Raw genomic sequence first — 12,575 nt, 5'->3', positions numbered from 1 at the left:
AACATTTCTTTCAAATTCTTGAACATTTTCAAATTCATTAACATTTTTTGAAGCCACAAACTTTTTTCAAAGTTGAATTTTTTTATAATTCTAAACTTTATATAGATGTGTACGGTCAACTATGCCATGGGTCAACGGTCAACCAGTCGACCGTTCAACATGGTTTTTTTTGAGCAACTGCACCCTTTATTAAACGTTCAGAAACATAGGGATACAGATGATATCGGGCAAACTAGTAAGCCACACATGGCGCCCTGAGCTAAGCGAGGCAGCAGCCTTTGCTAAGGCGTGCGCCTCCCCATTATGTTTCCTACTTTCATAAATAAATTTTACATCGTGGAAAAGCCTCCTCTGGTACTTAATTTCTTGCAAGATAGCAAAATATCGGCATGGGACTTCATCCTCTATGTTGGTCACCACTTCGAGGCAGTCCGATGCGACACAGATGGATTGGGCATGCAGGTCCATAGCGAGCGAGAGTGCCTCGCTGCAAGCTTGTGCTTCAAGAACTGCGGGATCGAGGAGTCCGTCGTGTATGATGGCAGAAGCACCGAGAAACATACCTCGCTTGTCTCTGCATATCACTGCTGACGCTGCCCGGTCGCCGATCTTCGAGAAGCCACCATCAACATTCATTTTGACCTCGTGGTTGGCGGGTGGAATCCACAAGCTAGGTTGCATCTGGTTGTTCGAACTCCCTGAATTTGCATGCAGGTCCCCAGATTTTACATGCAGGTCCCTGAGATTTGCTTGCCGGCCCTTAGGCTTTGCCTTCTTCTCGGGAATCATCTCCAGCTCAGCCAGGAATTTGCTAATGAAAACATGGGTGCTCAGTGGGCTTTGGAACTGATTGTCGTGGATGGCGCGACGCCTTGCCCACCAGATGGCCCACATCGTCACAAGCACCCATGCTAATTCCGCCGAGGGTAAAGTATCAACCAGCCATAACATCCATAGCTTCGCATCCTCCGATCGGTTTGATATGATCGTCTCCGTGAGGTCTTCATAAGCAAATGCCCAAACACACCGGGCCATATGGCAGTCGAAAAGGGAATGGCGCCAAGTATCATTTGCCGCGTGACATATCGAGCACTCCGCCGAATCAGCCATGCTACGGTGGTGACGCACCGCACCCGTCGGGATGGACGTATTAGCTAGTCTCCAGGTAAAGACTTTGACTTTTGAAGGAACCAAGGCTCCCCACAGCCGGCTCCATGACTTACGGTCAGACTCTCCATTAGACTCAACATGGTGAACCGATGGAAACAGCCGAGCGAGTGAGCTGGGCAAAGCGACCTCGCTTAGCTGGGTCAGCCCAGGGCGCGCGGCGGGTGAGTGTCAATTAGCGTTGCTTGCGCCACTAGTGATGTATAGGCGCTCTTTATATTTTAATATGCAATAACATGAAAAATTAAACACATCCAAATCAAACAATGCACAAATTCAAATTCATACATACTCGAATACTCTCAAACAATAATTTCGCTATTAGTTTTGCATGCAAATTCAAATTTTCTAAAAATATATGTTTTTCTCACAATGAGATATAAATATTTTCTTGTATGTGATGTTTCGTTAGATATGAGATGTGAGAGTATGGAGCTTACTGGGAAGAAAGAGCCTTTAAACAGGTAACCACGAAAGTAACGGCTATGAGGGCAACCCATAGGTTATTCCTTGTATATCGGGCTAAGAGCAACTCTAACAGATCCCACATATTGACCCGATCCCCAAAAATCGGATGATATGCGGTTTATGGGCCAAACAATGACTAATAGATCCCGTATCTTGGCCCAGCCCGCATATTTTTTTACTGGAAACCTAAAGTCGTCCCCCTTGGAGCGGTATTTGTACGGGATTTGGGGGCACATTTCTAGGACCCTAAAAAATCCATTTTGGTAGAAGAACGGGGAGGCACTGAAGAGCGAGAGAGAGATCTTACCAGCATCGACCGAGCATCCTGATCCAAAGCGAAGGGAGGTCTGAAGATGATTGTCAGGCGTCCGGGTCGTCCTTCTTGGCTGCCCCTGGACTGTCAGCCGAAGAGAGTTATGGTCGGTGCTGTACTGGAGTGAAGGAAGGTCGGAGTTGAACCAGGCGAGATAGCATACCAAAGACGCTAGCTCTCGCGAGGTAGAGAAGCGTACTGCATTTGGCCGTCGGGATAGCAGATCAAGGACGCAAATGGTTCCAGCGAGTCGTCTGCAACCTTAATGCTTTTTTAATATTAACTAGTAGATCATAATCTCAATGTATAGTAATCCCTTGCTTGCTAGTGTACTCAATTATAGTGTGCTTGGGACACCCCACTTCCCATGTCACAGATAGTAGCCAGTAGCCCTTGTCATTGTCGTTTGACGTGGGTTATAAATAGTGTTGCATCAATCTTCTTTGAGCTAGAGTACATGCCAAGATCCTCTAGAATGTCCCCGCTTTGATGAAGCCTCGACACGATCTCTTGTATAGGTAGGCATGACTTGGTAGTTTCCTATTTTTAGAGGATGCGATACGATCAGATTTACCCCCCCCCCCCCCCCAGCTCCCCGCTTTGATGACCCCATTGTGGAAAAAATTAAAGAAAAGAATACAAATTCAGTAAATGCAATCCTTTCGCATCGAGTCCTTTTATGTCTACTAGTTGCGAGAAAAAAAATACTAAACTTGCAATATGATCATTTTGAAGAAAAGAATCTTCACAAAACAAGGTATCATGTATGAATATTCATGACTTTCCAAGGTGATGGCCATATTCTTGCATAGTTTATGATAATGTGCCCAAATTGAGCACATAGGTGCATCTTGCCATTACAAAAAATATTGACAAACATCAAAACAAAAAACAATGTTGACAAATAGAGTTTCTAAACTTTTGTTTTAAAAAAATTCTAGTTTTATAGTGTAAAAAATGGGTATTTTTTGTGAAGCAAGTACGGAAATAGGTTTGAAATGGCACAACTTAAATTTGCACAGAAAGTAGACCATATTTGAGTGACAATTCCCAAGTTTCATGGGTTCTTTCGTACATTTAATGCATTTATAGTCATTTATTGCATAGAATTCAAATTTAAATCACAAGTGCATAAAAATGTTGGCAAAATTTTGGTGTTAAAGAAAATCCTATTTATATCCATTAATAGGCCTTATTAAAAAAGCAAGAAAAAGATAAGGGAAGAAAAAAAATATTAAAATTTTACCGAGTGCAAAAATATACCACTAAAAAATACACCGTGTTTTGATTGGTCAAGATGGCCCTCTCATGGATCACACATCGGAACTGTTATGTTTGCTTAGATCGAACGGCTGTGGCCCTGCAGGTGCCCTATCCTTTTATCTCCTCTCTCTCCTTATCCTTCACACGCACGCCTACCCATCGAAGCCACCGCATACCACGCCGCAAGTCGCCTCATGCCGCCACCGCTCGCCCCTTTCTCTGTATATAAGTCGCCAACGCAACCCTGGGCCCCAGGATCGTTCCCTCCTCCCAACCAGGCTCGAGGAGGCGGCCATGAGGAGCGCGCAGTCGCCGCAATCCTGGGCAGATCTAGCCGGGGTCGTCGGCAGCCATCCCTCCCTCCGGGCGGCCATGAAGAATTGAAGCGGCTTGCACAGAACTAGCGCATGGACCATGCGCGCCTCCCGCGCTAGGAGCCACCGGTCCTCGTCATCCGCTAGCATCCACGAGGAATCGATCCATATGTAAGCTACCTTCCACAATAATCCATCCAACAGGATGCTTGCTTGTTTGTGTACTAGTGCCAAGGGGAGCAAGATGCAAGGACGACATCGAGGGTACATGCCCGCTGCTAATTGATTCTCCTGGTAATAATAGTAGTACGTACGTGTTCCTGCCCATGGTGGAGATGCATATACCCGAATACCCGTAACATATTCATACATACTCGAATACTCTCAAACTGGCACGTATACATACATACCCGAATACCTGTGCGATTTTTTAATTCAGCTAAATAGGTCTACTGATTGTCAAATTGGGTATTAGAAATTGTGAAGAGCAACACGGACATGTACTTTACTGATAGGGAATGTAGGTGTAATACATAGTGCTTTTCATGGTAAGGGTTCTAGTACATGTATGATCATTTTAGTGTAGTATATCCCAACTTCACTATGAAAATACAGCAGAAACTTGTCTATTTATTTCACTTCAATTATTATATTTCTCGTATCTCAATCTCATATGCTTGTTTGATATATAATCCAATGGGTGATAGCATCACTTTTTACAACTACCCATCAGGGTTACCTTTTTATTTAGGTAAATGTAAGACTTCATCACCTTTTACCAAGTATCCATCCTGGTTACATTATGCGCAAAATAGGTTCCACATTTAATTCCAGGGCGACTGCACAGGGCCCCCAAAAATTAGGGTTCTTGTCTGATGCTTTATCTCGTATTCGGTTTGTCTTGATGCTTTATCTCTGGTGGTTCTTGTCTGATGCACACTGTTCTTTGCAGGGCCGTTGACGAGGATGTGAGGTGGGTGACTGCACAGGGCCCCCAAAAATTAGGGGGCTTCAAATCCTGTATATGTGTTCTTCATCGCCATGGATCTGAGAGTGCCCGAACTGCTTGTTTTTGTTGGAGAAGAGAGAACATGAAGAAGAGGGACCTAGGTCGTGGGCCCCTTTGGCGAAGGGGTAAGTGCCTACTGCAGGTCTGGTTCAACCAGCTGTACGTGTGCGATTCAGCCACTTCTTCAAGGAGCCACAAAAAACCAGTCAGTACACCTGATCGAAATACGAGAGGGGAAAGCCCTAGATGGACGACGTGGTCATGGCTGACGGCCGCACCGATACGAGCGGCATCCTTGGTTCCTCTGTGTGTCCTAGGGCGGTGAGGCCCATGATCTCGTCCATGGAGCACTATAGCATCATTGTTGTGCCTATGCTATCATCCGTCGCCAGAACAAGCAGGCATGTACGTTTCCCTTGCCTGACGCATTCCCATAGTCAATGTGAATATTTTGTTCATATTGACATCACCACATGGCTATTTCTAATTTCCATGTTCCTCTTTTGTATGATTGGGAATTCCTTCTGTCATGTTTATTTGTTGCCCATCTCATGGCTGGAATCGTTCCTAATTAGAGGCTCTTTTCTTGAGTTGGTCAGTACTAGAAGGCACTAACATGCTAATTGAGACAAGCATGGAAAATAACTTGTACAGTCAATGCTGTACTAGACCACTACATTAGAACAGATGCATTATTTTAGTTTAATTTCCAATACAACTTGCCCCAAACAGCTACTCCTAGTTAGATTTGGAGTATATATGCAGAGTTAGATTTGAATGAAACTAGCTACTTCTGTCAATGTCAGAACTTTAAGTTTTAGGTATATATGTTATTCCTAATATGCTTGCTTCCCCTTATAATTTCAGTCATTTTGGCTACTTAGATGTTGGTTTAATTTGATTATGTGGCATGTAGTTCATTTGTTGTTAGCCACAGTCCAGGGGCCTCAATTTTCTGGAGATCGCCTGGGTTCTTTGCAGGGTTCTGATGATATTTCCAAGGAAATATACTGATCCTGATGTGAAAAAACTGCCCATTTTTCCCTTTCTTAAACATTTTTACTCTGTTTTTTGTTCTTCCTAGTTCCAGCTTCACATTGCTGGTGTTTCATGCCATATTCATCAGATCCTGCTTACATGCCTTATGATTAACTTGATTAGTATTTCTGACACTGTCCAACTGGTTCTTAAAGGTACTAAATCCAGATTGAAGAGCAAACTCTATTTGCAGGTGCCAACGAAGAGGATTGACATATAAGATAGTAGTCCAAACTTGCAAAATACCTTTTTCAGAGATCTAGTCCTAATAAGACTCCAGGTGCAAGGCTAACTGTTATTTCTTCAAGTGCGCTCTAATTGTTATTTCTTCAAGTGCGCTCATACAAGCTGAACAAGGAATTCTCAAATGTTTAAAGTGGTAAGTCACGACCTTGCTTTCTCTTAATGTTCACCTGCATTTTATATGTATGGCCTTCATAATTAGCTAGCTGCTTCTTCTCTTTCACAATGTGTTGTTGCTGCATCGAGTCACAACTTTGAAAAAACGAATATGTGCTAGCTAGGGACATGAACTTAACCGAAACTCCAGATTGAGTCACAACTTAAATCAACAGTGGATGCTTTTAGTACATGTACTTGTGCTTATGCTTTAGACATTTACACTTGTAAAACTGTTCTGATCCCTCAGTTACATGCTTGTTGACACAAATAGTTTGGTGATAGTTATTTTTAACAAGGGCTGGAATAATTGTATGATGTATGTTATGTTGGACTCATTAACTAGAACTATTTTTTTGATTTCTTGATTGCAGGATCCAAAGATCTAGCTCGACTGGACAGTTAGTCTTGGCCTTAATTAGGATGGCCAAATTACATTTGAGTATCATTTGATGGATATTTGCTATGAGAATTATGAATTTTATGAATCTATATATTATACGTATGGTTTTGAATATTGTAATTGAATGCATGTATTTTTTTTATGGTTGCAATAGGCTATTACCACAATCCACTTTCGGTTGCCACATGTTAGCATCACGAAAAGTTTAAATTGTCGCAATAGTTTCTCGCAACAAACATTTCACCTGTTGTGTTACCTATTTATCACCACTAAAACTACTATGTTGCAATTTCCTGTTACGACGATTGGAATATTTGTTGCGATAAGTTAATGCCACAAGTGTAGTGGTTCGTGGCAAAATGTCTAATACCACGAAATCAAGTATCGTTGCCATAGTTTATTGCCACAATTGACTATTGCCACGGAAGAGCATGCACCACAAAACGAGCATCGTTGGCATAGGTTGTTGCCACAAATGTCTATCGCCACGAGCTATCAGTCGCCATGATTTGTTACACGTTGCATTAAAGGTATCCCCACAAAGCAAATTGTGGCATCAGGTGAGTGTTACCACGGGAAAATATGTGCCAACTTCCTGCATGGTTGTTGCAATAGCAGACTTTATTGCCACGGTTGTTTTTTTGTGGCAATAACCTATTACCATGCGTCCAGTCGCAACGGCTGCCAACAAATGTTGTTTTGTGGCAATAGGTACTTATCGCCACAAATCGACATGTATTGCGACGACCAATTTTGTTACAATAGACCCGGATCCTTGTAGTGGTATCTCTGGGCCCTCTCGGTAATACACATCATAAGAAGCCTTCCAAGCAATGAAGAAAATATGCCCTAGAGGCAATAATAAAGTTGTTATTTATATTTCCTTATATCATGATAAATTTTTATTACTCATGCTAGAATTGTATTAACCGGAAACTTAGTACATGTGTGAATACATAGATAAACAGAGTGTCCCTAGTATGCCTCTACTAGACTAGCTCGTTAATCAAAGATGGTTAAGATTCCTGGCCATAGACATGTGTTGTCATTTGATGAACGGGATCACATCATTAATCATTAGAGAATGATGTGATGTACAAGACCCATCCGTTAGCTTAGCATAAAGATCGTTTAGTTTTATTGCTATTGCTTCATCATGACTTATACATGTTCCTCTAACTATGAGATTATGCAACTCCCAAATACAGGAGGAACACCTTGTGTGCTATCAAACGTCACAATGTAATTGGGTGATTATAAAGATGCTCTACAGGTGTCTCCTATAGTGTTTGTTGAGTTGGCATAGATCAAGATTAGGATTTGTCACTCCGTGTATCGGAGAGGTATCTTTGGGCCCTCTCGGTAATGCACATCACTATGAGCCTTGCAAGCAATGTAACTAATGAGTTAGTTACGGGATGATGCATTACGGAATGCGTAAAGAGATTTGCCGGTAACGAGATTGAACTAGGTATGAAGATACTGACGATCGAATCTCGGGCAAGTAACATACCGATGACAAAGGGAATAACGTATGTTGTTATGCGGTTTGACCGATAAAGATCTTCGTAGAATATGTAGGAGCCAATGTGAGCATCTAGGTTCCGCTATTGGTTATTGAGCGGTGATGTGTCTCGGTCATGTCTGCATAGTTCTCGAACCCGTAGGATCCGCACACTTAACGTTCGATGACGATTTGTAATATGAGTTATGTGATTTGATGACCGAAGCTTGTTCGTATTCCCGGATGAGATCACTGATATGACGAGAAGTCTCGAAATGGTCAAGAGGTAAAGATCGATTTGTTGGAAGGTTATATTCGGACACCGGAATGGTTCCGAAGTGTTCTGGGTATTTTTCGGAGTACCGGGGGTTACCGGGCCCCAGTAGTGGGCCTTCATGGGCCTTAGTGGAAAGGAGAGGAGGGCCGCAAGGGAGGCCGCCCCCCATGGCCAGTCTGAATTGGACTAGGGAGGGGGCGACACCCCCCTCTTTCCTTCTCCCTTCCTCCACCTTCCCTCTCTCCCTCTCTTGGAAAGGAAAGGGACTCCAACTAGGATTGGGAATCCTAGTTGTACTCCCCTATGGCGCGCGCCCCCCTTAGGACGGCCTCCTCCTCTCCCCTCCTTTATATACGTGGGTAGGGGGCACCCCAAAGAACAACAGACGATCTCTTAGCCGTGTGCGGTGCCCCCCTCCATAGTTTACCACCTCGGTCATATTGTCCTCGGTCATATTGTCGTAGTGCTTAGGAGAAGCCATGCACCGGCAACTTCATCATCACCGTCACCACACCGTTGTGCTGACAGAACTCTCCCTTGTCCTCAACTGGATCAAGATCTCGAGGGACGTCATCATGCTGAACGTGTGAAGAACACGGAGGTACCGTACGTTTGGTACTTGGATCGGTTGGATCGTGAAGACGTTCGACTACATCAATCGCGTTACTAAACGCTTCCGCTTTCAGTCTACAAGGGTACGTAGACACACTCTCCCCTCTTGTTGCTATGCATCTCCTAGATAGATCTTGCGTGATCGTAGGAATTTTTTTCAAATACTGTGTTACCCAACAGTGGCATCCGAGCTAGGTCTATGCATAGATGTTATATGCACGAGTAGAACACAATGAGTTGTGGGCGATAATAGTCATACTCCTTACCACCAACGTCTTACTTTGATTCGGTGGTATTGTTGGATGAAGTGGCCCGAACCGACATTACATGACCGCGTTCATGAGAATGGTACCACCGACGTGCTTCACACACAGGTGGCTAGCGGGTGTATGTTTCTCCAACTTTAGTTGAATCGAGTTTGACTACGGCCGGTCCTTGTTGGAGGTTAAAACAGCGCACTTGACGAAAAATCGTTGTGGTTTTGATGCGTACGTAAGAACGGTTCTTGCTAGAAGCCCGTAGCAGCCACGTAAAACTTGCAACAACAAAGTAGAGGACGTCTAACTTGTTTTTGCAGGGCATGTTGTGATGTGATATGGTCAAGACGTGATGAGATAGAAATTGTTCTATGAGATGATCATGTTTTGTAAAAGTTATCGGCAACTGGCAGGAGCCTTATAGTTGTCGCTTTATTGTATGAAATGCAATCACCATGTTATTGCTTTACTTTATCACTAAGCGGTAGCGATAGTCGTGGAAGCAATAGTTGGCGAGACGACAACGATGCTACGATGGAGATCAAGGTATCAAGCCGGCGATGATGGAGATCATGACGGTGATTTGGAGATGGAGATCAAAGGCACAAGATGATGATAGCCATATCATGTCACATATATTGATTGCATCTGATGTTTATCCTTTATGCATCTTATTTGCTTAGTAAGGTGGTTGCATTATAAGATGATCTCTCACTAAATTTCAAGGTATAAGTGTTCTCCGTGAGTATGCACCGTTGCTACAGTTTGTCATGCCGAGACACCACGTGATGATCGGGTGTGATAAGCTCTACGTTCACATACAACGGGTGCAAGCCAGTTTTGCACATGCAGAATACTCGTGTTAAACTTGACGAGCCTAGTATATGCAGATATGGCCTTGGAACACTGGGACCAAAAGGTCAAACGTAAATCATCTAGTAGATATGATCAACATAGTGATGTTCACCATTGAAAACTACTCTATCTCACATGATGATCGGACATGGTTTAGTTGATATGGATCACGTGATCATTTAGATGACTAGAGGGATGTCTGTCTAAGTGAGAGTTCTTTAGTAATAAGATTAATTGACCTTTAATTTATCATGAACTTAGTACCTGATAGTATTTGCATGTCTATGTTGTTGTAGATCAATGGCCCATGCTATTGTTCCCTTGAATTTTACTGTGTTCCTAGAGAAAGCTAAGTTGAAAGATGATGGTAGCAACTACACAGACTGGGTCCGTAACTTGAGGATTATCCTCATTGCTACATAGAAAAATTACATCCTGGAAGCACCGCTAGGTGCAAGACCTGCTGCAGGAGCAACTCCGGATGTTGTGAACGTCTGGCAGAGCAAATCTGATGACTACTCGATAGTTCAGTGTGCCATGCTTTACGGCTTAGAATCGAGACTTCAAAGACGTTTTGAACATCATCGATTATATGAGATGTTCCAGGAGTTGAACTTAATATTCCAAGTAAATGCCCGAATTGAGAGATATGAAGTCTCCAATAAGTTCTATAGCTGCAAGATGGAGGAGAACGAAGCCATGGTGGAGCAAGGAGCACGAGCAATGGCGGGATCGGCCGCCGCCGTGTCGGCATTGGATGTTTACGGTGGTGGTGGACGGGCCGGCGGCGGCGGTGGCTGTGCACCCACGAGTCGCCATTCCTGGTGTGGCCCGCCTGCAAGAGAGAGTTGCAAAGTGACCACGAGCATTTACTGGTTGACCGTGCATTACATATAGTTCATCTCCATTAGCACGTCTCCAACATCAACCCACAAATTTCCTCCCGCATTCGTCCTCAATAGAGGATCCACGGACACAGATGCGGGAGGACGACATCCAACGCTAATCGCATATATTTCAAACTCCTTTTCAGCAAACCGGATGAAATTCATGCAAACTCAGCCAGATTTTATATAACTTGATGGGTTTCATACAAATCGGACGAAAACGGTTACATTTTGGATTTTGGACATATTTTCAACTAAAAAGGAAAAATTATGTGCACATGTGGTCACGCGGAGCTTCACTCTCATGACACGGATACACTAGTCTACGGCCGGCCGCGGTGGATCCCTTTGTCTTCCACATGTCCGGAAGCCCGCTAACCGGACCGCCAAGAGTCCCACAGGCATATTGTTTCCCCGTATCTTCCCTATGTTCGGTTGCGTCGCTCATCGAAACGGCAAAGAGGGTGCTTCAGCCAGAGGGGAAGGGTGTTTCTGTGGAGCTCAGACGGGTGCCCAGAATGGATTAAGTTAAAGGAGAACTAGACAGGTCACCGACGGTGGCCTTCCGAGACTCAAGCGACCGCGGCCTCCAGTGTTCTACTTCTCCTCGATGATGGCTCCTACCTCTTGAGCACTGTGTTGGTTTTCCCTTGAAGAGGAAAGGGTGATGCAGTAAAGTAGCGTAAGTATTTTCCTCAGTTTTTGAGAACCAAGGTATCAGTCCAATAGGAGATTACACGCAAATCCCTCGTACCTACACAAACAAATAAGAACCTCTCAACCAGCGCGATAAAGGGGTTGTCAATCCCTTCACGGTCACTTACGAGAGTGAGATCTGATAGAGATAATAATAATAATAGGATAAATATTTTTGGTATTTTTATGATATAGATTGAAAGTAAAGATTGTGAAATAAAATAGATTTGGAAACTTATATGATAAAAGATAGACCCGGGGGCCATAGGTTTCACTAGTGGCTTCTGTCAAGATAGCATAAGTATTACGGTGGGTGAACAAATTACTATCGAGCAATTGATAGGAAAGTGCATAATTATGAGAATATCTAGGCATGATCATGTATATAGGCATCACGTCCGCGACAAGTAGACCGAAACGATTCTGCATCTACTACTATTACTCCACACATCGACCGCTATCCAGCATGCATCTAGAGTATTAAGTTCATAAGAACAGAGTAACGCATTAGGCAAGATGACATGATGTAGAGGGATAAACTCAAGCAATATGATATAAACCTCATCTTTTTATCCTCGATGGAAATAATACAATACGTGCCTTGCTGCCCCTGCTGTCACCGGGAAAGGACACCGCAAGATTGAACCCAAAGCTAAGCACTTCTCCCATTGCAAGAAAGATCAATCTAGTAGCCAAACCAAACTGATAATTTAAAGAGACTTGCGAAGATAATTAAATCATACATATAAGAATTCAGAGAAGAACCAAATATTGTTCATAGATAATCTTGATCATAAACCACAATTCATCGGATCTCGACAAACACACCGCAAAATGAGTTACATCGAATAGATCTCCAAGAAGATCGAGGAGAACTTTGTATTGAGATCCAAAGAGAGAGAAGAAGCCATGTAGCTAATAACTATGGACCCGAAGGTTTGAGGTAAACTACTCACACATCATCGGAGAGGCTATGGTGTTGATGCAGAAGCCCTCCGTGATTGATTTCCCCTCCGGCGGAGCTCCGAAAAAGGCCCCAAGATGGGGTCTCTTGGGTCCAGAAGGTTGCGACGGTGGAAATAGGGTTTCGTGGTGCTCCTGGATGTTTTCGGG

The 12,575-nt window shown here is 43.5% G+C and overlaps 1 long non-coding RNA gene across 1 annotated transcript; it reads left to right on the top strand.

Moving 5' to 3' along the window:
• The first annotated feature begins 3,368 nt into the window (after positions 1–3,368).
• LOC125529978 lies at positions 3,369–6,558 on the top strand. Its single transcript, XR_007292802.1, has 3 exons — positions 3,369–3,696; positions 4,478–5,951; positions 6,346–6,558. It is a non-coding gene; the product is annotated as an uncharacterized LOC125529978 (long non-coding RNA).
• Positions 6,559–12,575: the final 6,017 nt, after the last annotated feature.

The sequence above is a fragment of the Triticum urartu genome, unplaced genomic scaffold (assembly GCF_003073215.2).
Source record: "Triticum urartu cultivar G1812 unplaced genomic scaffold, Tu2.1 TuUngrouped_contig_5989, whole genome shotgun sequence".
Classification (NCBI taxonomy): Eukaryota; Viridiplantae; Streptophyta; class Magnoliopsida; order Poales; family Poaceae; genus Triticum; species Triticum urartu.
Note: the sequence above shows the minus strand (reverse complement) of the source record. Positions and strands in the feature narration are given on the sequence as shown.